A 26,827-nucleotide genomic window follows, 5' to 3' on the forward strand; every position below is an offset into this window, starting at 1 on the left:
GGTTCGTGCCCCGGTCCGGGAGGATCCCACATGCCGCGGAGCGGCTGGGCCCGTGAGCCATGGCCGCTGAGCCTGCGCGTCCGGAGCCTGTGCTCCGCAACGGAAGAGGCCACAAGAGTGAGAGGCCCGCGTATCACAAAAAAAAAAAAAAAAAAAAAAATCCTTAGAATTTTATGATTCTAAATTTGTGGTTTCATTTTGGGGAAAGCAATATCAAAAAAAAGTCATCAGAATAGGCTGGTCATGAGAACAAAGGAAAGTCTTGGCTGCCTCATTAAACAGAGCAACAAATGAACAGAAGTTAATGTAATAATCATTCAGGATGTCAACGAAGAATTCTTACTGATCATTTAAAATAACCTAGAAGCATGGTAAGAGGGAGTAAAAATTAAAAACTGAAACTCTTAAGAACTGACTCTACATCAGACAAGAATACTTCCTTGTAAAGGGTACTTCCTTTATCGGACCTCTCATTTCTATCTGATTTAAGATTTTTGCTTATTGAGTCATTGGTTTATATATTAAAACATACATAAATAAGCACAGTATACAGTCTTTTACGTCATTAGTCTTATTAACATAAAACAATGTACATGTCACATTGATTTTACCATTTGGATTCAGACGTTGTAAAAGAGCAAATGAGTTTATGTATAGGCAAGAATTAAAGTTGAAATGATTTCATGTGTGATGGGTTGATTGATGACCCCCCCAGAGCCTGTGACTATGTTACTTTACTTGGCAATAGGGATTTTACAAATGTAATGAAGATGAGGATCTTGAGATGATCCTGTATTATTTGGGTGGATCTGATGTAATCACAGGGAGGTAAGAGGTCAGAGGGAAGAAAAGATGCTAGCTTTGAAGATTGAAGGAAGAAGCCTGAAAATGCAGGTGGCCTCTGGGAGCTGGAAAAGGCAACAAAACATATTCTCCCCTAAAGACTTCAGAACGAATGAAGACTTGCCAACACCTTGATTGTAGACTTCGGACTTCCAGAACTGTAAGAGAATAAATTTGTTTTCTCAAGCCACTAAGTCTGTGGTAATTTGTTACAGCAACAATATGAAACTAATACAAATTATAACTTTGCACATATTTTCCTCTCTCCTTTAGGAATTTGAAATAAAAATTATTCACTGCTGACTCTCAAAGTTTCAAAGTGCATTGGAGATCTTAGAAATTAACTTTAAGTCATCCTTCAAAAATAACTCAATCACTAATGATATTAGACATAGAAAACACTATGTTAGAATTTACATTGACAATTATAGTCAAGAGGCACTGTAGACTCATGGAATTTATGACATGACTGAAGTTACAAATACCAACCCTTTTTATGAAGACATCGGCTATTAAAATTCAATCTAATTGAACACATATACTTACAAGTTTGTAATTTTAAACATTTATGAAAGTAATGTTAGCTTAAGACAAGTATAGAAAATTTAGAAAATTCAGATTAAATAATCTTTCTAGCCTAATCTAGAATGTTACGCTAACATCTTCATACTGTGGTAAAATCAGAGAGAAGCCATTATCAAAATAGGCTAATTTTTAAAGATTCACCTTGATTATAAACATTTCTCTTATTTTATATTATGTAACAGCAATGAACACTTTAAATTGTTTAAAAGCACTAGATGAACTACATTCCATCTCAGTGTGTAACCTAGTAACCAACACCACCAGCTCACAGCTAAACCTTTCTTTTTCAGAGCTGCAGCCTCAACAGGAAAATATCTTCTGAAAGAATTTAAATATTTAAAGCATTAGTAGTTAAGTGGTTTTGCCATTCGGAAGTTCTTGAGTTCTTTTATTTTAAATTTATATAACTGCTTTTAAGTCTCTATAAACCAGTTAACTTAAGGGCTCCCATAGAATTTGAGACTTTTTTTTTGTATTTCTTTTTTTTTTTAATTTTTATTGGAGTATAGTTGCTTAACAATGTTGTGTTAGTTTCTTCTGTACCGCAAAGTGAATCAGCTATACGTATACATATATCCCCTCTTTCCTGGATTTCCTTCCCATTTAGGTCACCACAGAGCATTGAGTAGAGTTCCCTATGCTATACAGTAGGTTCTCATTAGTTATCTATTTTATACATAATATCAAATTTGAGAATTTATAATCTGATTCATTAGTTTTCTCCTATCTGGACCAGATATCCTAGAGCATGGCATAAGAACAGAGTTTACAGCCAATTAAAAGACTGACTATTGTAGAAGTGAAATCATTTACACTGGGGTGAAGAAGGGTGTTATTAGCTGTTTTTGAACTTGGCAGTCGCTATGTTTAACAAAACAAACAAACAAACAAAAAACAGACACAGAAGGGATTCCTTCCTTAGCCAAGAGACAGACTTAAGTAAGCTCAAGGAAAGACAGTATTTGCTTCCCTTCTTCAGACAAACCATAAACAAATAAACACAACAAACCAAGACTGAAGTGCTGCTGAAAAAACCCTCAAGTTAAAACCAGGCCTTGGGCTTCCCTGGTGGCGCAGTGGTTGAGAGTCCGCCTGCCGATGCAGGGGACACGGGTTCGTGCCCTGGTCCGGGAAGATCCCACATGCCGCGGAGCGGCTGGGCCCGTGAGCCATGGCCGCTGAGCCTGGGCATCCGGAGCCAGTGCTCTGCAACGGGAGAGGCCACAACAGTGAGAGGCCCGTGTACCGCAAAAAATAAAAATAAAAAAACAGGTCTTGCAGGAGATTGCTAGCCGGAAATATAAAAGGCGTCAAGAGTATGACAACCGAGTTAAACAAAGTAAACTCTGCCAGGATGTAGCAAGCAAATCACGCATCAGAGATCGATCACTGCTGCAGGACCGAAGGAGCCACCCACTGCAAGACCAAACCGAAGCACAAAAGGGCCTGTATGTTCAAGTTCAGAAATCAGGGACATACAGGAGAGAGGCTGGTGGAGGCAATCTTGGTGAAACCTCCATTCTTTATGCCTAAGAGTAGAACAAAGACCACCAGAGATGCAAACTAACATGAAACAAAACAATAACTAATGAACAAACAAACAAAAATGGGTCTGTTAACTTGCCAGACAAGGGAACCCATGCCGTGGAAGAAATTTTCTAAGTAGTTCTCCAAAGAGGAAAAAGTCAGTGTCTTTTAAGCACTGAAAGAGGGGAGCTATTCATTGCTGTGCTAATTAAGCATTGAAAAGTAGCCCTCTAGATAGGCTAGAACCTAGGTCTATACATGGTTAGATAAATTCTGTTGAGTGGTTAGGAAAGAGTTTCTGGTTAGGTCATGTAATTGTCTAGGGTACTGGCTTACTCCAAGTTCATGGTTCTTTAACAGTTTCAGCTGTTGACAGCTAGTTGTAATGAAACACAGCGTTCAGTTTTGACCGCTCCTACAGGCAAATGCTGCTGTAAGCACAAGGTTGTCCTTTTAACTACTCCTATACTCACCCAAACTATGAAGTGGCCCACAGAGGTTCTAGTGACCCGGGAACTGTACCATCTTGCAAAACTGGAGACTAAGAGAATGCAAAGTAACTGGGAAACAACAGATGGCAGCCTTGCTGGTATGTAGTCTCAGACTGTCTGCTAGGATCCAGGAAGAAGGAAGTAGTATTATTCCTGGCGTCTACACTTGTTTTTCGTTTGGTCCTTTGTTTCTGTGTTGTTGAACGTATAGCAGCTACCAAAGGAACATCTCTTTTTAATTAACAAAGTTATTTTTATTTGGCTTGAACACAGTCCCAATAGGGGCATGCTGAAGGTTTGTTATTAATGTAATCGAGCTTCTTAGAAACCTTTTATTATGGCCATTTGGAACGAATGCATCAATATAAACTCAGTTGCTCTAAACAATACTTGATGCTAATAAATCTATTCCTGGGTTATATTCTAACCAATCAACCATGTTAGGTTTCCAAGGCATAATAAACTATGATTAAGGAGACCACTGAAAGAGGCTATTTCCTCTTCTTCTATGTTAAGGTCAATATAGACAGTAAAAAACTTTGTGAGGCTTCCCGGGTGGCGCAGTGGTCGAGAGTCCGCCTGCCGATGCAGGGGACGCGGGTTCGTGCCCCGGTCCGGGAAGATCCCACATGCCGCGGAGCGGCTGGGCCCGTGAGCCATGGCCGCTGGGCCTGCGTGTCCAGAGCCTGTGCTCCGCAACAGGAGAGGCCACAACAGTGAGAGGCCCGCGTACTGCAAAAAAAAAAAAAAAACTTTGTTTACTTATTCATCTATTCATCTTATTGGAATAACTTCCAATAAGCTGTAGATAAAACATCTGAAATATGCTTCAGAATATCCCAAGTTTGTGGTGGATGTTAACTACACTTATTGTGATGATCATTTTGCAATATGTACATGTATCAAATCATTATGTTGTACTCCTAAAACTAATATAATGTTATATATCAATTTGATCTCAATTTTTTTAATTAATTAAAAATATATGTACCAAGGATAGGGAGTAGGGAAGGGATAAAAATGAAGCAAGATTAGCCAATGAGTTGATACATGTTGGAGCTGGGAGGTGGTCACAGGGGAATTCATTACACTATTTTCTCTCATTCTTTACAGTGTAAAAATTTCCATAATAAAGCTGAAAAAATAACTTTTGGGTTTGGGAAGGGCTTTCACCCAGAGAATCCTGAACTAGTGTTCTTGTGCCAGGGACAATAAGCCCAGATAATGAATGTTTACCACGTGCCACATTCTGAACTGCGTGCTTTACGTGTGTCAGCTAACTCAGTCCTAGGAGCCCTGCAAAGTAGGTATTATTATTTTCATTCTATGAAGAAGGAAACTGAGGCTAGGAGACTTGTTTCAAGTCCCACGCTTTGGAAATGAAGAAGACAGGATCCAAATCTGGACTGGTCTAACTCCAAAGGCTAGTTTTTGTTTTGAATTGGGTTTTAGGTATGTGACTCTCTCTCTCTCTCTCTCTCTGTGTGTGTGTGTGTGTATACAATGCTTTAATATTAAGAACTATTTTCTCACATTGTTGCTGTTCAGCTCTGAAAAAATGAACCAAGGAAGGACAGATTTTTCTCCCATCCAAGATGTCATAGGTGTATGTTTTTCTGGCATGCTTTAAAACCCTTGTTAGCTCCTGTTAGAGCATGTTGATCAGGAAATGATGTTATTGTCCTGAGCTCTCTCACCTCCTTGGGAAACCTTTCCTGATCCCACAGCCCCAGTAGATGTTCCCTCCTGATTCCTGAGTCCTTTAAGGCTTAGTCCATCGGTGAGCACTGAGAAAGAGCTTCTGGGAGATACTCATTTTCTATGGCTCCCTGGGTGACCCAGCCAGGTTACAATTTCTTCCACTCCATCAAAGATCCAGAGTCTCCCTTCTATTTTGTATCCATCTGCGACTCCAAGACAAGCCACTTGCAAGATTAGAGTATGTTAGTGAGGCAACTGAGGTTAGGAGAGACAGGAAACTGCTCCATCTTGAGCCACCTACTATGAGCTTTACTACTGATTAGGTAATGAACATATGTGACACCGTTCTGTTTCCATTGGAACGACCCCAATGTAACGGGATTATTATTCACATTTTAAAAAGATTGAAGCTCACACTGTTGGAGGCGGTCCAGGATGAATGATCCAACATCCATGCTCTTTTCTAGTACGTGGCTTTATTATTTTCTAGCAGGGTGACTTTCTTGCTTCCGCTCCCTGAACCTCAGTTTCTTCATATGCAAAATGGTGGTAATCATGCTACCTGGAAGTAGTGAAGATAAAATCAGAATGCTCAGTGCCTAGATATACACAAATACATATCTTCACTTGGGTGAGGGTTTACTGCCCCAGAGATGGTAGCGTATGAATCATTTCCCAGGGGCCTCCGGAGAAGCTGCACTGTCCCAATTAGTGATAATATCAGGTGGCAATGGGTTCTCAGCCATGCTGTGCCTGAGTCCTCCCCGGCGCCACAACTCCCTTCCTGCCAACTCTATCTAGATTTACTCCCACCCTTATCACAATCCTTAGAGGAAATACATGCAGGCCGGAAGTGCCCCCTTCTGTCCTCACCCCGACCAAGACCAGTGGCCCCCAGAATATTGTAGTTGAAGACCCCACCCCTGACTCGGGCATTTCTGAGCTCTGATTTCATCTTTGCAGTTTTCTGGAGTTGTCACCTGGCTATGCCGAGCGCTCCCATCCACATGCTCTTGTGGTCCCCATGCTTCTCCTGTGTAGTCTGGATCATCACTAAAATCAGATAATTAATTATATAATTAGTTGTTAAAATCTACTCTGCTTGGACTATGAGAGCAAGGACCAGTTCTTGATAACCACTGGATCCCAGCCTCTTGGAGAGTACAAGGCACAGAGTAGGAAATTCATACAATTTGTCGAATAAAAATAAAACATTTTAAATATGTGAAAGTTTTCTCTCCACAAAGCCAGACTCTTTATTCCCACTATTTTTTTCACTAGTGTATAGTGTTTTGACTGTGCTACGTGCTCTTTGCACTGTCAAGTATGTGACCAGTTAGTAGGCAAAGTCACAACAAGTTTATAGAACAATCAGGTTAGTAATGTGATGAGCCATAAAATCCCGGAGTCACTGGTGAGAATTGCACATGGTTGTATCATGCGTTAGCCAAGGAGTAATTATAAACCGTTTTTTTCATCTAATTTATGATGAATATTACCAGTAGAAAAATATCTATGCAAATTAAAGCTAACACAATCTACACTCAGCAAAGGTGAGACTTACAAAATATAGGCATTCCTCATTTTACTGTGCTTTGCTTTATTGTGCTTCTCAGATACTACGTTTTATACAAATTAAAGATGTGTGGCAATTCCACATCCAGTAAGTCTATCGACACCATTTTTCTAACAGCCTTTGCTCACTTCATGTCTCTGTATCACATTTTGGTAATTCTTGCAATATTTCCAACTTTTTCATTAGTATTATATCTATTGTGGTGATCCGTGATCGGTAATCTTTTCTGTTACTATTGCAATTGTTTTGACATTTTTTCACAATAAAGTATTTTTTAATTAAGGTATGTACATTTTTTTAAAACATAATGCTATTGCACACTTAACAGACCACAGTATAGTGTAAACATAACTTTCATATGCACTGGGAAACAAAAAAATCCATACATCTCACTTTATTGCAATTTTCGCTTTTCTGCAGTGGTCTGGGATGGAACGTATCTCTGAGGTATGCCTGTATAAGGAAACGAATTGGATTCAAAAAAGAAAACTCAAAGCTATGGTTAATGAAATGATAGAAACAAAATACCTATAGATGAACCAAGTGTTTATTGTAAAATATACTCAGAAAATAATTAAAGTGACCAATTCATCCCAGTTTGCTTGGAACATTCCTGGCTTTAGCACTAAAAGTCCTGTGTCCAAGGAAACCCCTCAGTCCCAGGCAAACCAGGATGATTGGTTATCCTAAAAATAATTGACCTTGTTGAAAGTAATTTTGGCTCTACTACTTATAGCTATATCACCTTGGGCTCTTGCCTTAGGTTTCTTATTGATTGGGGCTTATAATTGTTCCCACTTCATAGGTTCTTGTGAGGATAAACTGAGATAATGCCCGGAAAGTATCTCGTATAAAGCAAATGCTCAGGGCTTCCCTGGTGGCGCAGTGGTTGAGAGTCCGCCTGCCGATGCAGGGGACACGGGTTCGTGCCCCGGTCCGGGAAGATCCCACATGCCGCGGAGTGGCTGAGCTTGCGCGTCCGGAGCCTGCGCGTCCGGAGCCTGTGCTCTGCAACGGGAGAGGGCACAACAGTGAGAGGCCCGCGTACTGCAAAAAAAAAAAAAAAAAAAAAAGGCCTAAAAAAAAAAAAAGCAAATGCTCAAAACATTTAATAGTTATTATTAGTAGTATGTGTTCAAAGCCATAAACTGGTTAGTGGCAGAAGTAAAGTTTCGGAATGAGAACTTTCTCCAAGTCTTCTATTTATTCTCCTTTTACGTTACACGTGTTTATGCATTATGCACTACGCATACTTATGCACTGAATTGAATGGCCAAGATCTTCTAAGAACAGTGGTTTGTCGAGAGATGCCCTGTGGTTAGAAGCAGCGCATGGCTACTGTCATCTTTGCCCATGAGCAAATAGACCTAACCTCTAGGTCTTGAAAGGAACAAACTTGTAAAGGAAACGCTGATCACCTTCGGGTCTCCATAACGCTGAAGATGGTGGGTGTAGTACCAGCCCCCCAAAAGACTGGGCAAGGTTAAATTCAGAGCCATCTGAGGGCATGGATACACAGCCTGGCTCATTCCAGGTGCTCAATAATTGGCCCCCATCTTGAGTGGGAAGTAGCAGTAGCTGCCCTTCTGCCCTGCCTCAGGCAGATTCCAGCCCGGATAAACAAGAGACACTGGTTTTGAAAAGAAACTCTTGTTCAAACAATTAAGCAGCAATTAAGGTTTCAAGAACTCTCAGATACTGTTGTGTCATCATTTGGGCTTGAGTCGCAAAACTGCCTTTTGTACCTGGCGCTGAGACTTAATTAATCCCTTTTATTTTGGTCATAGCTTCACCATCCCTTCCTTTGGTGCCTGAGACAGAAGGCTCTAGGGCTAGACTCTTTGTAGACCTAGGGGAGAAGTTGTAGGGTTGGGTGTAGAGGGAGCAGAGGAAATGGGTGTCAAGAGGGGTCTTTCCCCCCTGTGTGGTCCTTGACAATATTTCACCCCCTGCTCCCATTCCTTTCAGCTTCTTCTCACCTCCATCCGCTCTGAGGGGGCTGCCTTTTTTTCTGTCAGTAGAGACATTGGGTCCGTATCTCAGAAATCTCCATGGCTCTCATTGGCTATCAAAATCCCCATCAGCTCTCGAGCTCTCCATGCATACCCATCGCTAATGCACAGGTAGACCTCTGAGTCAAGCAGCTTTAGAACCACTTCTGAGGCTGGACTGGGGTAGGGACCTTCTGCAGTCTGAGTGAAAGATCAGAGGGAATCAGCGTGGCCTCTAAAAAAATTCCAGGGCTAAGCCTTCACAGCAAAGGATGGTTGACCTGACTTAACCAAGAAAGCTTGAATCAATCTACCTGGAAACCTGCTGGGGCAACCAAAATGTATGTATTTTGAAGCACATACCTCTGGCCCCTTCCTTGTTAGCAATCTCCCCTCTGCCTCTGATGGGAGAGCTAGCTGAATTTCAGCTATGAATGAAGAGGACTCTAAAAGAGAAATGTTTGTAGAATGAAGGACTTCGTGAGCAGTCATTCTGGAATATCATTAAGGGAGTCAGGCTGCATGGGCTGAAGAGGGAAGGGGATGTTTTAAAACTGGCAAATGAGAAATTGGGGCATTTTCTGTGGTTTGTTCAAAATAAAGGGAACCCGTCCCCAAGGGGCCTCACTGAGTGGGCAGGTGGATCTGGTAGATGATGCTGGTGTGGTGAAAAGACTAGATAAGACACAGTGGTGGCAGTGACAGATGGCGCAACCCTTTGGGAAATCATTTTACCGATTTATAAGAAAAATGGAAACAGTAGGACAAATCACTTGAATATTGTAAAAATTGTGAAGGTGTTCATGAGTGATGGAAATGTGAGAAACATTGTCTCTAGAAATTATCCATTCCTTCTGTCCTGCCTAATTGGATTTGAGGTTTCCTTGATAAAGACTAGATGAAGACTCTAGCAATGCATTGAACCTGATTTTCAAATCACCCTAGGCCTATTTTCTACCTGCCTTCCCTCTCCTAGGCTATGAAGATCAGCCCTACTCCTGCTAAGACAATCTTCTCCCCTTTCCCTCCTTCTCTGGCATTATGAACCTCAGGGCTTTGACAGGTCCCAGGAAGTCCTAGTAAATATTCTCTACCATATCCTGAAGGAGTGTTCCATATGAACTACTGTTTTTACATGTGTCCTCTCGGTGACTTTTCAAAATAAAAAAAATAACACAGGTTTGATTTTGAAATGAACCCAGCCCTCCCCCTTCCTTCCAAATCTGACTTGTGTGTCTGCATTTAATTAATTGGGCTCATTGCTGAAAGGTCATCTGAAGTGTACAAATAATTAAGTGCAATTAGTTGGGTACAGCCATAAGGGCTCCTAATCTATTGTGCTTGGCAAATTTGGGCAAACAAAATTGGAGATGTTGTTTCCAAATCTGGTTCTTTCAGGCCTACTGCTCTCACTCTTGGTAGAGTTGATTCCCATGTTCAGCCTTTTATGATGTTCTGGTGTTTTACTATTGGTTCCAGAGCTAGCTGTCTTTGTTTTGAGAAACACTAAAACCTCCTTTTGTTCATTTCAGCATATATACAGGGCACCTTTGAGAACAATGCTTCAGTTGTTTCAAACCCCCCTTCCTAACATTCACTGTGTACCGAACACTTAGCAAGGTGTGTCTTACTCATGATCTTGTTCTAGCTTGATTACTGCTGGATGTTTTTTGCCTGGGAAATAATTTTCAGCTCTATGGTTTTCTGAAATGAGTATAGACACTTTTGAAGTCAAGTCTTTTATTGTTAATGTTGTTTGATTTTATGTGCTCTGCTTGCCTCTGCAACTTATTTTTAGAGTGTGCAAGAATCATAAAAATAGAAGACCCTTGCTCCCCAGAGGTAATGCCCGATCAGACCTGTGTCCAGGAAATTGGTCTTGCCTACCTGTGTGGTGCCTGGGCTAGGGTTGATGGTGAAGCTGAGAACTTGGGAGAAGAAGCTGGGAATCCAGATTTCTGGCCTATAGCTCAGAATATTGCAAGAGGAGCAGTAATTTGTCAAGTTCCTCTTGCAAAGTTGTAGCAGATGTCAGGACCAAAGATCTAAGTTTGTAGGAAGCAGATAAAAGGGAGAGGGGGAGGTGGATGCCCTCAGGGAAAGAGGAAACTGTCATGTCTCCATCATCTTAAGGAAGGGAGTCTTGGGATGGAGGCCAAAAAATGGATAAATGCAGATCAGACTCAGGCCTATTGGGATAGGTGGGGATGGCCACATCTAACCTAGTGGTGGAGGAGGGTGCTTGCTTTTCTCATCCTTCACTCAGGGACCACTCTGCATTTAGCACAAAGTACCTGTTCTCCATTCGACCTATCTTATCTAGTAGCTATGGGACTCTAAGCAAGTCACTTAACCACTGCTGGTCTCAGTCAAGTCATCCATATAATCGGAACGATTGTACCTTGGCCACATAAAGTTGTTTCCAAAGCCTATGATATCTCTCCACCCCCCAGTTCTGGTCACATTGGTTGCTCTTGCCCTATATCTTTAATTTGAATTGAATAGTGTTATGTTTTAAAATTATCATGAATTCTATAATTGCCCAAATAATACACAAATGTTCTCCATGTTAAAAAAAAAAATGACAGATAAGGCTAAAGTCTCCCTTGATCACTGTCATTAGTTTGTGTGTCCATTCAATCCTTTCTGTACACATTAAATATAAATGTTTATATTTAAGCTCTAATCAGCATCAAAAGGCACATATTCTGCAAGATGTTTTCTTTCACTCATCCTGTCCTGGAGATCTTTCTCTGGCAGTAATTCTATATTTATCTCCCTTTCTTTAAAAACTGCTACATAGGAACTCCCCTGGTGGCACAGCGGTTAAGAATCGCCTGCCAATGCAGGGGACGTGGGTTCGAGCCGTGGACCGGGAGGATCCCACATGCCGCGGAGCAACTAAACCCGTGTGCCACAACTACTGAGCCTGTGCTCTAGAGCCCGTGAGCCACAACTGCTGAAGCCTGTGTGCCTAGAGCTCATGCTCTGCCACAAGAGAAGCCACTGCAATGAGAAGCCTGCACACTGCAATGAAGAGTAGCCCCCGCTCGCCGCAACTAGAGAAAGCCTGCGTGCAGCAACGAAGACCCAATGCAGCCAAAAATAAGTATAAATAAATAAATACACTGCTACATAGAATTTTACAGTATGATTGTGCCATAGATTTTTTTTTTTATTCCTGCAGGTGTGCATTTAGATGTTTGCCACTGAATCGGATGATATGACAATGAAGACTCCTGTTAGTGTGTCCACATGGGGTGTCCACGTGGGGCATCCACAAGGCTGTGAGCTTATTTCCAGGAATTGTGTCTCAAGCATATTTATTTCCCTGGCAGCCACTTTATCTAGGGACTGGCACTCAGGCTGTTCCCAATGTTCACTGGCTAAAACAAAAGTGAATTTGCATACCAGGGAAGACAGAGTGGTCCCGCCTTTTTAGGAAGCATGGAGACCTAAGAATCCATGAAAGCAATGCTGTGTTAAACATCTTTAGATCCTTGGAGTAAACAAAGGAAACAAAGATGTGAAATGATTCATCTGCTCTCGGGACAGATCCTAGTAAGTTAAGGCAGGCGGAGGCAGTGGGAGGTGGAGGTAGGTAGGGAGAGCCTCTGGCTTCAAACAGCTCCCCATCTGATGAAGGGGCACCTCGAGGAGACAAGATGTGTAGGCAGAGGAACATGAAAAGTCCCCTTGGAGCACCAGAGAGCTAATGTGCATAGGAAAGAAGCTTTAAGTCAAATTAGAAAACTACGGCAGCATGGATGAAAGATTTGGGGAGCAGGAAAAGAGAGATTCCAGGAAAGAAGAAAGTGATGGACGCTAGCAACTTGACCTGACACAAGTCACCCGGCGGTCTTGTTCCAATGCATGTTCTGACTGCGTCAGGCTGAGGTGGGGCCCAAGAGTCTGCATTTCTGCAAGCTCCAGGTAAGGATACACTGCAGGTCACAGTGGAAAGGGGGATGTAAGGTAGAGAAAGAGGAAGTCCCAGACTTATTTGGAGGCCTTAGGCCATAACTAAAAATGACAGGAATTTGGCATTAAAACCACGATCACATTCCAGAGGGACTGAAACATCAACATGATTTGATAACGTTGCTTGTTTTGAGCATTTCCTAAAAATTTAGCACTGTGGTGTGGTTTGTTTATGGTGACAACAACCAGGAATATTTATTGAACTATTATTATGTCCAGGCACTTTTCTCAGAGACCCAGAGAGACCAAAGTCCTTGCTCTGGTGGAGATGACATTCTACTGTGGTGAGAAATACAATGAGCAAAGAAAATAATAAATAAGTGAATGATGTATCGTTAGTGGTAAGAAGTGCATGGGGTGGAGGGGAGGGGTGGGGAGGAGGGTAGGAATAGAGCCAGGAGAAGGCGATGGAGTGGAGAGGGTGAATGTTATTTTTAAGTAAGGTGATCGAGGTAGGGCTCAGTGATTTTAATAAAGATATAAGGGATATAAAGGGGTTAACTATGTGAGTGTAGGGGGAAGAGCATTGTAGGCAGAGAGAACAGCCAGTGCAAAAGCCCTGAAGTTTTTTTTAATTTTTTAAAAAAAATTTTATTGGCGTATAGTTGATTTACAATGTTGTGTTAGTTTCAGGTGTACAGCAAAGTAAATCAGTTATACATATACATGTATACACTTTTTTTTAGATTCTATTCCCATATAGGCCATTACAGAGTATTGAGTAGAGTTCCCTGTGCTATACAGTAGGTCCTTATTGGATATCTATTTTATATATGTAGTGTGTATATGTCAATCCCAATCTCCTAATTTATCCCTCCTCACCCCCTTCCCACCCTTCTACAGGTAAGGAAACTAAGACCCAGAGAGGCTAGGTAACCTACTCGAGATCTCCCATTCAGGATGAAAACCCAGGTCTAACTCAAGTTCATGATCTTACCCACTATTCTGCTGCCACATATGGTCTGCAGTATCACTGATAAACCTCTGGTAGTAAAAAGGACTGTCACTCCTTTGCAGGCCCTGGTCACTTCGCCACGAGCAGTGACCCCCTCTGCCTACACTCTTCAGGGCGTTGCGGGGAGGTGTGCATGGCCAGGCCAGGTATAAAGGGCTCTGCTTCACCTAGGTCTGTTCTCACCCTCCAGGGTAATTGGAAAAGCCTCTCCACAGGTTCCTACCTGGACTTCCTCACCATCTAGCTGTGTGACCTTGGGTAATTTAGTTAACTACTCTGAACCTCAGTTTCCTCATCTACAAATGAAGATATTTCACAGAGCTCCTGGAAACACTAGATGAGAAAATGTAAACAATAATAATACCTACTGTTTATCAGCCGTCTACATGTGCCAGGCACTGTGCTAACCACTTTATGTATATTGTCTTCGTTAGTCCTTATAACAACCGTGTGACGAGGTACTGTTAGTGGTGTCCCATTTTGATGATAATGAGATAGTGAAACTGAGGCTTAGAGCAATGTGACTTATCCAAAGTTAACAGTTTAGAAGTAATGAAGTGCAGAGAGGAACCTGGGAAGGCCTAGCCCTATGGGCCATGGTGTTCATCACTTATGCAGCCTCACTGACTCTACATGCTGCTGTTATGATCAAACAGTTAAGAACTGCATGGAATTTGAACCTTCTTTCCTTTTCATGCAGAATGGCCCTTGTTAGTTCCAGAAATAGATTTCTAAGACTGCTCTTGTCCAATTTATACCTAAGCATTTAAGTGTGAAGAATCTTAGGAGAGAGAAGAGCTTATCTTCTGATGGGAGAGAAACATAATACACATTTTAATTAGTTAATTAATTAATTAAGGTAAACCTGGAATATCTTATTATGCCAGAAAGGAAATCTCAAGGATTGAAGGGGGTATGTCAGAAGAACATAGACACCAGCTTACAGGAGCTCCCACTGGCCTAGACTGGATCAATTTTAATATCAAAATGAATAATGACAGTAATGGATTATAGTACATCAAATGAAATCCATGAGTTTATTCTGATTCAGACAAACATATAAATACATAAATATAAAAGGGGAAAGGAAAGATCTTCTTTACAGTAGAAGGCCACCTCATAGATAGAGGAGGAAATAAAGAGGAAAAGAACCATTTTGCAACTCCATAGCAATAATTGATTCAGGCTTAATTATCAATGAATGTCAAAACCATTGAATGAAAATTTGACGAGAAACAGGATAGTCACATAGTCCCAAAGGATCTCCCTATAGACTAGTTATAAACTGCCAAGGGAAAAAAATAAAACAGTTCCTTGACAATGGAGAGCTCTGGTGAATACCACCTTTACCAAGTGATCAAAATAAGTGTCCCCAGTAATAGAACAAATTAACGTCAGGTGCCTCCTGATTTGATGCACTGAGAACACGTCCCTAAGTGGCTCTCCAGCCAAAGTGCATAACCTGGATGCAATTATGAGGAAACAAGGAAACAAGTCCAAGGGCATTTCTCAATACAACTGGCTTCTGCTCTTCAAAAATGCCAAGGTCATGAAAGACCAGGAAAGGCTAAGAACTGTTTCAGATTAAAGGAGAATAAGAAGATAAGACAAACACCACACGTGATTCTGTATTGCATCCCAGATCAGAAGAAAAAAATGCCACAGAAGACATTTGAGGGACAATTTGTGAAGCTGAATACAGGTGACATATCAGACAATGGTATGATATCAATATTAGATAATAGTATTGTGTTCGTGTTAAATTCCTTCAGCATGATGATAGCATGAATGTCCTTGTTCTTAGGGGTGTTTAGGGGTGAAATGCTATGATATCTGCAACTAACTGTCAAAGAGTTCAGCCACCTCCTGCCAAAAATTATATATCACCCAATAGAAGATAAAGCACACTTGGGAAGACAGTCACTCCATTAATCTAGGTGAAGGGTTCATTCTAGTATTCTTGCAATTTTCTATAGAGTTGAATTTGTCATAATAAAAAAGTTGAAAACATAAAAAGAAATAGTAAATAATTTTGAATGGTGATAGCGGCTATGAAGAAAATAGGATGAAATGATGGAATAGAGCTGAGCTCACCAATGTGGTAGCAACTAGCTCTATGCAGCTATTTAAATTTAATTGGAAGCTTATTAAAATCAAGGAAAAGTTGAACTCCAGTTCTGAAAATTTTGTGGATAGTGGCTATCATATGCAACAGCGCAGGTAAAGCATATTTCCATGATGCCAGAAAGTTCTATTGAATAGTGCTGGCAAGATTTGTGGGGGTGGGAAGGGAAGATCAGAAGGGAAAGTTTCTCTGAGGTGATGACATTTGTCTGAGACCTAAACCATGAGAAGGGGTCTGTCTTGTGCAGATCTGCGGGGCAAGGGGAAGTGCTTCAGGCCGAGGGAAGAGCAGGTGCCAACACACTGGAACAGGAACAGACTTAGAGCTTTAGAGGAACAGAAAGACCGGCGTGGCTGCAAGAGGATGAACAAGAGGGAAGGTGTTAAAGGATGATCAGCCGGGCAAGGTGACACTGTGTGACTTCTGAGGCTAGATCGTACAAGGGGATACAACTTCTGCCTCATCCTCTTTAACACTCTCTCTTAGAGCCCAGCCGTGATGCTATAAAGGAAACTATAAAGAGCAGCTCATGGAAAGATCTATCTGGAGAGGGACAGAGGCTCAGTCTACAATTGTGCCAGAGCGCCCAGGAGGTAGTCAGCACCCAGGTGGATTGGAAGTGGATCCTTCAGCCTCGGAGAAGCACCCCAGCTGACCCTCCCTACATGAAGTAGAGACTAACTGGCCCCACTAAGCCCTACCCAGATCACTGGGTGATGAGCATTTGTTTTAAGCTGCAATGTCTTGGACTGGCTTGGTTCCACAGCAGTAGGTAATTGAGACAGAGAGGTGTGGCCAAGAGGTCACTCAGCTAGGAAGTGGTAGAAAGGAGACTTGAACCTACCCTTGTAATTCTCAGCTGCCCCGACAGTCAACTCTTCCATCTTTGCCACCTAGTGGGGGCAAAGTCAGACAAACCTACATGCATGGGGGAGCACCTAGCACAAGCTACGACAGTTAGACCATGCAAATGCTACTGCTGGGCTATCAAAACACAGGCTCTACTTTGAAGTATAAACACACCTTCCTTTATCCACCTTGAAAATCAAACTTGTCACACCTGATTAAATTTGGGGTGTTCCTCTTCAGTAGGTCTCCCAGTTTCTAAGAATCATCTGAGGAGTTTATTAAACTTCAAGTCCAGCTCCTCTCTCAGTTCTCCCATCTCCGAGCTTGGGGTCAAGCCCAGGAGTTTGCACTTTTTAAAATATTTTTTCACTTTCATCGAGATATAATTGAAGTACATGAAGCGGCACATATTTAAAATGTATGGCTTGATCAGTTTTGACATATGTATACACCCATGAGTCCATCTCCATAATCAGGATTACAAACATTTCCCGACCATCAAAGATTACCTTGTGCCCATTGTAATCCATCCTTCCACCCCCTCACTAGGCAAACACCGATGTTTTTGTCACTATAGATTCCATTAAAAAAAAAAAAAACCTTGTGTGTATATATATATATATATATATATTTTTAATTTATTTATTTATTTTTGGCTGCATTGGGTCTTCATTGCTGCGCACGGGCTTTCTCTAGTTGCAGCGAGTGGGGGCTACTCTTTGTTGCAGTGTGTGGGCTTCTCATTGCAGTGGCTTCTCTTGTTGCAGAGCATGGGCTCTAGGCGCGTGGGCTTCAGTAGTTGTAACATGTGGGCTCAGTAGTCGTGGCTCGCAGGCTCTAGAACGCAGGCTCAGTACTTGAGGTGCACGGGCTTAGTTGCTCCGTGGCACGTGAGATCTTCCCGGACCAGGGCTCGAAACCGTGTCCCAGGCATTGGCAGGCAGATTTTTAAACCACTGTACCACCAGGAAAGCCCAAACCTTGTATATTGAAGCAGACATCATGTATTCTTTTTCTTTTCTGTCTTCTTTCACTCAGCATAATAATTTTGAGATTCGTCCATATGGTTTGTGTACCAACAGCTCATTCCTTTCTATTGCTGATTAATATTCCATTGTATGAATATGCCACAGTATGTCGTCTGCTGGTGAACATTTGGGTTGTTTCCAATTTGGGGCTATTACAAATGAAGCTGCTGTGAACTTGAGTATGCCCAGATGTTCAATGACTGAGTTATATAGCATATGATGTTTAACGGCAAAACTCTTCTTGCCCAGTGGTTTTATCATCTTACATCCTCAACAGCAGTGTAAGAGAGTTCCAGCTGCCCCATATCTCTACCAGTAGAAGAGGGCCAGTCAGTTTTAAACATTTTAGTAGTGTGCTGGAGCTAGCTTGCACCAGTTTGTGGGAGCCAATTGTATGCATCTCTTCCCAACTCTGGGTTCATTGACATCTTGTTGGTAGCTTGAAATTGATCATAGTGAGAGTATTTACACCATAGAAATCAGCAAACACTGCTAGTCAGGCTTCCTCTACTCCTACCCCACCCAGACCTAGCTCTTAAACATTTACCAGAACACCACTGATTTTAGCCATTCTAGCCAGCATGTAGTGGTATCTCATTGTCATTCAATTTGCATTTCATTGATGACTAATGGTGTTGAGCACCTTTCTCATATCTTCTTTTGAGAAGTATCTCTTCAAATCTTTTGCCCATTTTCTCACTGTCTTTTTATTATTGGGCTGTCAGTGTTCTTTTTATCCTGAATACAGAGCCTTTTTCTGACATATATGTTGCAAACATTTCCTCCCAATCTGTGGCTTGCCTTTGTACTTTCTTAATGATGTCCTTCAAAGAACAAAAGGCTCTTATTTTAATTGAAGTCTAATTTATTATTTTCTTCTTTTATGGTTTGTGCTTTCTGTGTGTTATCTAATAAAACTTTGCCTACCCCAGATTTGCAAAAATATTCTCTTATGGTTTCTTTTAGAAGTTTTACAGTTCTTTTAAGTTTTACATTTGGGTCTATAATCCATTTAGAATCAATTTTTTGTGTATGGTATGGGTTAACCATCAATATTCACTTTTTCCTCACATGAACATCTTGTACCATTTGTTGAAAAGACTCTTCTTTTCTCACAAAATTGCCTTGGCACCTGTGTCAAAACAATTGACCAAATACATGTGGGTCTATTTATGGACTCTCTAATCTGTTCCACTGATCTATATGTTTATATTTTCACTAATACCCAAACTATCTTGATCACTGTAACTTTATAGTAAGTCTTGAACACAAGCTGGTTAAGTTCTCCAACTCCCTTTTAAAAATTGCTTTTGTTATTCTACACTCTTTGTATTTCCACATAAATATTAGAATCCAGTTGTCAGTTTCCACTAAAAAATTTCAGAATTTTATTAGGATTGCATTGAACGTAGTTCAATTTAGGGAAAAGAGTCATATTAATCATACTGTGTCTTGGAAACCATAAACATGACATTTTTCCATTTGTTTAAGTCTTTCTTAATTTCTCTCATCAATACTTTGTAGTTTTCACTGTAGAAATCCTGAATGTCTTTTATTTATTTTTTTTGTAACATCTTTATTGGAGTATAATTGCTTTACAATGGTGTGTTAGCTTCTGCTTTATAACAAAGTGAATCAGTTATACATATACATATGTTCCTAAAACTCTTCCCTCTTGCGTCTCCCTCCCTCCCACCCTCCCTATCCCCCCGCTCCAGGGGGTCACAAAGCACCGAGCTGATCTCCCTGTGCTATGCGGCTGCTTCCCACTAGCTATCTATTTTACGTTTGGTAGTGTATATATGTCCATGCCACACTCTCACTTCGTCCTAGCTTACCCTTCCCCCTCCCCATATCCTCAAGTCCATTCTCTAGTAGGTCTGTGTCTTTATTCCCATCTTACCCCTAGGTTCTTCATGACCATTTTTGTTTGTTTGTTTGTTTGTTTTCTTAGATTCTATGTATATGTGTTAGCATATGGTATTTGTTTTTCTCTTTCTGACTTACTTCACTCTGTATGACAGACTCTAGGTCCATCCACCTCAATACAAATAACTCAATTTCGTTTCTTTTTATGGCTGAGTAATATTCCATTGTATATCTGTGCCACATCTTCTTTATCCATTCATCTGTCAGTAGACACTTAGGTTGCTTCCATCTCCTGGCTATTGTAAATAGAGCTGCAATGAACATTGTGGTGCATGTATCTTTTTGAATTATGGTTTTTTCAGGGTATATGCCCAGTAGTGGGATTGCTGGGTTGTATGGTAGTTCTATTTGTAGTTTTTTAAGGAACCTCCATACTGTTCTCCATAGTGGCTGTATCAATTTACATTCCCACCAGCAGTAGAAGAGTGTTCCCTTTTCTCTGCACCCTCTCCAGCATTTATTGCTTCTAGATTTTTTGATGATGGCCATTCTGACCTGTGTGAGATGATATCTCACTGTAGTTTTAATTTGCATTTCTCTAATGATTAATGATGTTGAGCATTCTTTCAGGTGTTTGTTGGCAGTCTGTATATCTTCTTTGGAGAAATGTCTATTTAGGTCTTCTGCCCATTTTTGGATTGGGTTGTTTGTTTTTTTGTTATTGAGCTGCATGAGCTGCTTGTATATTTTGGAGATTAATCCTTTGTCTGTTGCTTCATTTGCAAATATTTTCTCCCATTCTGAGGGTTAGTCTTTTGGTCTTGTTTATGATTTCCTTTGCTGTGCAAAAGCTTTAAAGTTTCATTAGGTCCCATTTCTTTATTTTTGTTTTTATTTCCATTTCTCTAGGAGGTGGATCAAAAAGGATCTTGCTGTGATTTATGTCATAGAGTGTTCTGCCTATGTTTTCCTCTAAGAGTTTGATAGTGTCTGGCCTTACATTTAGGTCTTTAATCCACTTTGAGCTTATTTTTGTGTATGGTGTTAGGGAGTGTTCTAATCTCATACTTTTATATGTACCTGTCCAATTTTCCCAGCACCACTTATTGAAGAGGCTGTCTTTTCTCCACTATATATTATTGCCTCCTTTATCAAAGATAAGGTGACCATACGTGCATGGGTTTATCTCTGGGCTTTCTATCCTGTTCCATTGATCTATATTTCTGTTTTTGTGCCAGTACCATACTGTCTTGGTTACTGTACCTTTGTAATATAGTCTGAGGCCTGGGAGCGTAATTCCTCTAGCTCCAATTTTCGTTCTCAAGATTGCTTTGGCTATTCGGGGTCTTTTGTGTTTCCATACAAATTGTGAAATTTTTTGTTCTAGTTCCGTGAAAAATGCCAGTGGTAGTTTGATAGGGATTGCATTGAATCTGTAGATTGCTTTGGGTAGTAGAGTCATTTTCACAATGTTGATTCTTCCAATCCAAGAACATGGTATATCTCTCTATCTATTAGTATCATCTTTAATTTCTTTCATCAGTGTCTTATAATTTTCTGCATACAGGTCTTTTGTCTCCTTAGGTAGGTTTATTCCTAGATATTTTATGCTTTTTGTTGCAATGGTAAATGGGAGTGTTTTCTTAATTTCACTTTCAGATTTTTCATCATTAGTGTATAGGAATGCCAGAGATTTCTGTGCATTAATTTTGTATCCTGCTACTCTACGAAATTCATTGATTAGCTCTAGTAGTTTTCTGGTAACATCTTCAGGATTCTCTATGTATAGTATCATGTTATCTGCAAACAGTGACAGCTTTACTTCTTCTTTTCCAATTTAGATTCCTTTTATTTCTTTTTCTTCTCTGACTGCTGTGGCTAAAACTTCCAAAACTATGTTGAATAATAGTGGTGAGAGTGGGCAGCCTTGTCTTGTTCCTGATCTTAGTGGAAATGCTTTCAGTTTTTCACCATTGAGGATGATGTTGGCTGTGGGTTTGTCATATATGGCCTTTACTATGTTGAGGAAAGTTCCCTCTATGCCTACTTTCTGCAGGGTTTTTATCATGAATGGGTGTTGAATTTTGTCGAAAGCTTTCTCTGCATCTATTGAGATGATCGTATGTTTTTTCTCCTTCAGTTTGTTAATATGGTGTATCACGTTGATTGATTTGCGTATATTGAAGAATCCTTGCATTCCTGGAATAAACCCCACTTGATCATGGTGTATGATCCTTTTTTTTTTTTTTTTTTTTTTGCGGTACGTGGGCCTCTCACTGTTGTGGCCTCTCCCATTGCGGAGCACAGGTTCAGTGGCCACGGCTCACGAGCCCAGTCGCTCCGCAGCATGTGGGATCTTCCCGAACCAGGGCACGAACCTGCATCCCCTGCATCGGCAGGCGGACTCTCAACCACTGCGCCACCAGGGAAGTCCTGTATGATCCTTTTAATGTGCTGTTGGAATGTCTTATGTTAGATTTCTTCCTAGGTATCCAGTGTTATTTGGTGCTACCATACATGGGATTGTTTCCTTAATTTCATCAATTGTTTGTTGTTAGTATATAAGGATACAATGAGTTTTTGTATTTTAACCTTGTATCTTACAACACTGCTAAATTCACTTATTTGTTCTAATAGTTGTTTTTTAATCTTCTTTGGATTTCTACACAAATTATTATTGTACCTGCAGGCAGATAAAGAGTTGTTACTTTCTTTTTAAGTTTTATGCCTTTTATTTCTTTTTCTTGCCTTATGCAGCAGTAAGATACAAGAAGGTTGAATAGAAGTGGTGAACCAAGCATCCTTGCCTTGTAATAGATCTCAAGGGAAAATAATTCAATCTTTTGTCATTAAGTATGATGTTATCTACAGATTATTTTTACAGATGCTTTTTAACATTTTGAAAAAATTTCTCTACTATTTCTCGTTTGCTATGAGTTTTTACTTTGAATGAGTAGAATTTTTTGTTTTTCAAATGCTTTTCCTGCAGCTGTTGAAATAATCGATTTCATTCAATGCAATGAATTGATTTTTCATTTACTTTGTTGAATTATATTTAAAGATTGATTTTCAAATATTAAACTAACTTTCATTTGGGGGTTACCCCCACTTGGTCATGGTGTATTATCATTTTTACATATTGTTGGATTCAATTTGCTATTTTGTCAAGGATTTTTGTGCCTGTATTTATGGAGAATATTGGTCTGTAATTTTATTATATTTTTAATAATGCCTATGTCAGGTTTTGTTATTAAAGATGTATTGCACTCAGAAAACAGTTGGGAAGTAATTCTTTCTTCTCTATATTTTGAAAATATTTATGTAATATTGGTGTTATTTCTTTCTCGAATGTTTGATAGAATTCACCAGTGAAACCATTTGGGCCTGACGTTTACCTTTTTAAAGTTTTAAAAAAATTTAATAACAAATTTAATTTCTTTAATAGGTATAGGACTATTTAGATTTTATATTTCTTGTGTCAATTTTGGTTAGTTCTATTTTTCAAAATGTTCATCCATTTCATCTAATTTATCAAGTTTGCTGGCATAAAGGTATTCATAATATTTTCTTATTATCCTCTTAATATCTAAGGGATCTGTGGTGACAATCCCTTTTTCATTTCTGATTTTGCTAATTGATATTCTTTTTTTCCCCTTGGATTAATCTAGTTAAAAATTTGTCAGTTTTGCTGATTATTTTTAAAGAATCAAATTTGGACTTCACTAATTTTCTGTATTGTCTCTATGTCTTGTATTTCATCAGTTTCTGCTCTTATTATCATTAGCGCTTTCTTTATATTTACTTTTTGTCTACTTGCTCTTCTTTCCTATATTCTTAAGGAGAAAACTTTAGTCATTGACTTTAGATATTTCCTCTTGTCTAAGATAAGCATTTAAAGCTATACCTTTCCCTCTAAACACTGCTTTAGCTTCATCCACAAATTTTGACATGTCACATTTTTGTTGTTTTTTAGTTAAAAATATTTTCTAATCTCCCTTGTGATTTTGTCTTCAGACCATGAATTACTTAGGAATGTATCATTTAATTTTCAGATATTTGGGGTTTTCCCAGACATCTTCTTCTTATTGGTTTCTCATTTAATTATATTGTGGTCAGAAAACGCACTTTTTATGATTTCAATTCTTAAATTTATTGAGACTTGTTTTATGGCCCAGGATATGGTCAATCTTGACAAATGTACCATGGGTACTTAACTAGCTGGATGATTACTTAATCTCTCTGGCCTCAGTTTCCTCATCTATAAAAATGGGATGATAACAATAGTGTTTACCTCAAATGGTTGTTATGAGAGTTAAAATAGGTAATATATGAAAAGTACTAAGCACAGTGGCTGGCATATAGAGCACACTCGACATTAACGCATTACTAATATTACTGTTCTTATTCAAAAGATCAAAACCCTACCAAAGGCTGGTTTGGTTTTATTCTGGGCTCTGCCAGGGTGTCCTTCGGGTTCCCCAGTAAAATAGCTCCTCTGGCCCCAGTGTCTTCCCACTGCATCTGAACAAATGCAGAATCCCTCTCCATGAGTCTCTGCGCTCCTGCTTCTCCCTGTCTCACTGACAGCCTCTCCTCCACTCCCCCGCATGCTCACCACTCACCAGCCATATTGATCTTCTATGGAGGCCTTGAACGCCATAAGCAGAAACGTTCCCACTCTAGGCCTTTGCACATGCTGCTCCCTCTACCTGGGACCTTCTCACTCTCACATTCTTATTGCCAACTCCTGCTCCTCCTTCACATCTGTCTTAGTCCACTTGGGCTGCTATAACAAGATACCATAGACCGAGGGGCTTATAAACAGCAGCAATTTATTTCATACAGTTCTGGAGGCTGGACGGCCAAGATCAAAGCACTGGCAGATTTGATGTCTGATGAGGGCCCACTTCCTGACCCATAGATGGCCGTGTTCACATGGCATCCTCAAATGGCAAAAGGGACAAGGGAGCTCTCTGGGGGATCTTTTAAAAGGACACTAATCCCATTCATGTGTGCTCCACCTTCATGACCTAATCACCTCCCAAAGCCCTCACGTCCAAATACCATCACATTGGGCACTAGGTTTCAACATATGGGGGAGAGGGGAATTTGGGCACATAGCGTTCACTCTATGACAACATCTCAGGTTAAATGTGGTCTTCTCTGACTGCACAATCCATATTCAGTCCACTAGTCATTCTCTTTAATAACATCACGGTTTGTGTTTCAAAGCAATTGACACAATATACAAATATATGTATACAAATTGTGCTAACTGCTTTGAAACACAAACTATGATGTTATAAAAGAGAATGACGGGCTTCCCTGGTGGCGCAGTGGTTGAGAGTCCGCCTGCCGATGCAGGGGACACGGGTTCGTGCCCCGGTCCGGGAAGATCCCACATGCCGCGGAGCGGCTAGGTCTGTGAGCCGTGGCCGCTGAGCCTGCACGTCCGGAGCCTGTGCTCCGCACGGGAGAGGCCACAACAGTGAGAGGCCCGCGTACCACCAAAAAAAAAAAAGAAAAAGCAATGAACAACATGCCATCAAAGATAACCAGGCATAGAAAGAAACAAGATCTAAGCTCCCTCTGGACTTCCTTCAGGCGATTCCCATTTGGGGACATGATACTCCAGTCCCTTGTGTGGTGGAGAGGAAGGAAGGAAGCCCAAAGAGGGGGTAAAGAAGTAGAAGAGGGCTTCCCTGGTGGCACAGTGGTTGTGAGTCCGCCTGCCGATGCAGGGGACACGGGTTCGTGCCCCGGTCCGGGAAGATCCCACATGCCGCGGAGCGACTGGGCCCGTGAGCCGTGGCCGCTGAGCCTGCGCGTCCGGAGCCTGTGCTCCGCAATGGGAGAGGCCGCAACAGTGAGAGGCCCGCGTACTGCAAAAAAAAAAAAAAGAGAATGACTAGTGGACTGAATATGGATTGTGCAGTCAGAGAAGACATTTAATCTGAGATGTTGTCATAGAGTGAATGCTATGTGCCAGAATTCCCCCCCCCCGAATTCATATATATATATATATATATATATACACACATATATATAACTCCCCCACTAGATTGTAAGCACCAAGAGGGCAGGACTGTATCCGTTTGCTTCTCCAGTGTGTAGCGCTATGCCTGGAAAGGACAGTGGTAATATTTAATAAACATCTGTTGAATGAATGATTGTTCTAAATGCCAGAAATGTGATCCAGAGCAAAAGTAAAGCGTTACTTGTTTGAGCTTTTATTTTCCTCATCTGTAAAATGGGTACCATCATGCCTCCCTCAGAGTGTCAGTGAGAAAACTGTAATGCATATACTCAGTTCAAGTTTTAACAGACATCCAGAGACATACTCACAAAAGTACACCCCTGTAGAGTACACAAAGGCCTATTGTCTCTCGACTGTAAAAGTGAAAAATTAGAAACAGTCAAAAAATCATCCACAGAGAACTGATTAGTGAATCGCAGCACACCCATACACTAGAGTACTATGAAGTTGCTTTAAATAATGTAGCTCCTCATGAGGGAAAGAGACATTAAAGGGAAATGAAGTTGAAGAAGAGTATACCTAGTAAGCGCTCATTTAAAAAAAAAATACCTGCTTTCTAGAATAGGAAACTTTTGAGGTTGTTTATTTCTTGGGGATGAGATTGGAAATAAAGAGAGATTTAGTTTTTTTCTTAAGCCTGTTTGAAATGTTTACCATGGGCACTTATTCCTTTAGTAAGTAGTTATTTCTTTAATGCTGGAAACCTGGTGGCGAGCAGTCAGTGAGCAGAGGCAGCGCAGGGCTCCTCTCGGTCTAGATGCTCAGGGCTGAGCCTTCAGGTCACACTGACAGCAATGCATAGGCCCAGAGTCTAGTGCCAACACATCACTCAACACACACATCCCAGTCCCGGTCCATTCCCCGCACCTTCACCAGGCCACTGCTTCACAGCCTGTGGCTGCTTTGAAAAACAAAACAAACAAACAAAAGCAGCCCTTTCTGGGCAGGGAGGGCAGGGGCTGGCTGTGGCAGTGGCTGGCAGCTGGCAGCTGGGAGTTTGATTTCCTACCTTGTGCTCCCTGGTGCCTGCTGGGAAGATTCTCCAGACAGCCCAGCTGCAGCTGGTGCCACGGGTGCCAGGCCAAAGAACCCAGCAATAAATCATGAGCAGATCGGGCCACAGATCACTTCTCCTTTTGGGGTGCTGCCTGGCGCTTCCCAAGAGGAAGAGATTTATCAGCGCTTGGCTGGCTGCCCTGCCCTCATGCAATCTCAGTCTCCGGGCAGATCAAACCGAGTGGTTCCTCTTCCTCAGACGCAGGGCTGTGC

The sequence above is a fragment of the Globicephala melas genome, chromosome 3, assembly GCF_963455315.2.
Source record: "Globicephala melas chromosome 3, mGloMel1.2, whole genome shotgun sequence".
Taxonomy (NCBI): domain Eukaryota; kingdom Metazoa; phylum Chordata; class Mammalia; order Artiodactyla; family Delphinidae; genus Globicephala; species Globicephala melas.